Raw genomic sequence first — 2,907 nt, 5'->3', positions numbered from 1 at the left:
GGTGGACCATATTTTGGGACAGGGGCGGACCGTGACTCGAGACGAGGCGGACTATGTATATTTTCAAATTAAGTAGCAACATGTAATTTTCTATATACATTTTAGTATCATTATCATCCTAAAAATGTATTAATAAGCATTTTCATATTGAACAGATTTGTATTTAAAAACTTAAACATCGGTCTTATACTAGACTAGTAGTTAGATCTACATATCACGTCTGTAGATTTTCCACCGATTTTCCATGAATTTCCATGAATTTTCATGGAAACAAGCTTTTTTCCACAGTATTTACAGAGTACTCTGGATCAATTTTCATGGAGAACTCTGGAACTTGTTTTTTACATCAAGAAAATAACCATGAAACAGTTCTGAAAACTCTGGAAAGTTAACACTTCGACAATTTTCATGGAGTTTTACTCTGGAAAACACCTAGTCATTTTTGAGAAAGTTTTGGACTTAGAAAATTTTCATTTGAGTTCTGCATTTACGTATACCTCACTTAATACATTTAACTTTAATATTTTTTCCTAAGTAGGCATAAATAATCGTTGTAATATAAGACAGTTTTCAGGTTTTAAGACATAATGAAAATAAAGACAATTTAAATGTGGCATTGACACAATTGTAAATTGTTGACCAGATATATAAAAACAGCAAGAACAAATGAATTTAATTACTAAGCATTGAGATTGTCATACATGTGTACTGACTGTAATTAAAGTAGCTGTTAGCAAAATAAACGCGTTAAGTTAAATAAAATGAAACCGTTATAAGCCCCTCAAGAGCTTAACTGTTTCTTTTTTTATTGCCAAAAAAAACTAAAAAAAAACACATGCAACCCCATTGCCACACTTTGGCATTGAAAATGCATTAAGGTATTTTTGTGCCCCCACTTTTGTGGCGGACATTTAGATTTACCCTTGTCCGTCCGTCCGTCCGTACTTCCGTCGTCCTTCCGTCCGTCCGTTCTCTTTTATGTCGAAAGTAACTCAAAAAGTATTTGACCTAGAGTCATGAAACTTAACAGGAATGTTGATCAGCATGTGTAGTTGTGCACCTGGGTATTTTCGTCTGGATATTTTTAACATTATTAGAGTTATTGCCCTTGACTTAGTAAAATTTTGCAATTTTCAACTTGTGTCGAATGTAACTCAAAAAGGATTTGACATAGTCATTAAACCTTACTGCATATTAAGTTTTGCACCTAGGGTTTCGCTTGTGGATTTATCCAGTATTTGTAGAGTTATTTCCCTTGACTAAGTAAACACCGTTTCATTATGTTGTTATTTGTTTATAATTTGTGCTTGAGTTAGAATCAACCAACTTTACAGGAATAATGATCAACATCACTAAATTTATTTACAGGAATGATGATTCACATCACTGTGAAGCTATGCACCTGGGACTTTGTATGTGGATTTTTTTCAGTTTTGTTAGAGTTATTGCCCTTGACTTACAGTAGTATAAATTTGCAATTTTCAACTTGCTCATGCATAGCTTAAAAATTATTTCACTTGTAGGCCTGAAAGTTTACAAGAATGTTGGTCAGCATGAGTACTTATGCACTTTGGTGTTTGCTTGTGGATTTATGTAAAGTTCCTGCCCTTTACTAAGTAAAAGATTTTTAGTTTTCAAAAAATAGTTGAACTAGAGTCATAAGATTGACAGAACAGTTGCGCGGTTGGGGCACCCGTGTCCTATGGACACATTTCTAGTTTCATTTCACTCTCATTATTTTCAAGGTATCTCATATCAAGCCTGATCTGAGTGGTTTATTATTATATATTAGCCTAAGTTAGAAAAAATAAATACACAATTAAAGAGAAACAAGTTAAATTTAAGAACAAATGTAATTGTTATGCACTTATGTTTCTTTATTTATTGATGATAAATTTATTATGTATCTCTATTGAAGAGTATATATTATTTATATATTCATCCTGTGTATAAGTACCTTATGAATTGTGATTAATTTCTGGAACATTCAAATCAGCATCAGCCACAGTGTTTATGACCCCTCAAGTGGAACCCACTGGTTTCATAACTACCAAAGTTAAACTTACCTATCTGATATAAGAGAATAGAAAGCGGTGAAGCAGGCTTACGACATACTATATTACACTGTAGCTCCCAAGTAACTTTATACCCTTGCAGAACAAATCACAGGTCAGAGCACTCCTTCCAGGCGGGTCATTTGAACAGAAGCATTGAAAGATAATGTTTATTAATGCCTAACTGCTTAAAAGTTATAACTTGAAATATTATGTTTGAGCATTGTAAATTAGATCAAATGAATTTAAACTGGACAAATTTAAAAAAGTTTTCTAGAAATATGAACTTTTAAACATGTGTATTTCATGATTCAGTTAAAATGGAGGGAACTACATGTATATAACCATTTTCTAACAGTAAGTACAAATGTATAATTTTATTTTTTAACACTTATTATTTTAGTTTTTTCAAACTTTCTTTGCAAGTATACACTGTTTCAGTGATTGTATTTCTACATACATGTAACTTTTCAATATTAATAGATAAGAAAATCTTTTTCATTTTAAAATAATGGCGGGAAATTTTAAATCAGAGACTATAATTTTCCATTCAAAATATTGGTGATTGAAACAAATTCCATATCAAGCAATGAATTTCCAAATTCACATTGAATAAAATTCATAATATGCTTTAATTGTAATTTCTTGTTACTCATGTACATATGTTTATTTTTTCAACATATTAGGTTGCAAACTTTCAAGTCTTGGAGTCACACGAGATGTTTCAATTCAAAGGAATGTCAGATGAGGGAAAATGAATAATGTACTGTTGAATACAGAATGCTTACAGGACTATCCTTGTAATAATTTAGTTTGTTTTGTTGAAAAAGTCGAAGCAACATGTTTTTATATG

This window comes from Ruditapes philippinarum, unplaced genomic scaffold, assembly GCF_026571515.1.
Source record: "Ruditapes philippinarum isolate M1 unplaced genomic scaffold, ASM2657151v2 ctg2945_1_1_1_1, whole genome shotgun sequence".
Classification (NCBI taxonomy): Eukaryota; Metazoa; Mollusca; class Bivalvia; order Venerida; family Veneridae; genus Ruditapes; species Ruditapes philippinarum.
The sequence above is the reverse complement of the archived record's forward strand: the minus strand, read 5'-3'. Positions refer to the sequence as shown.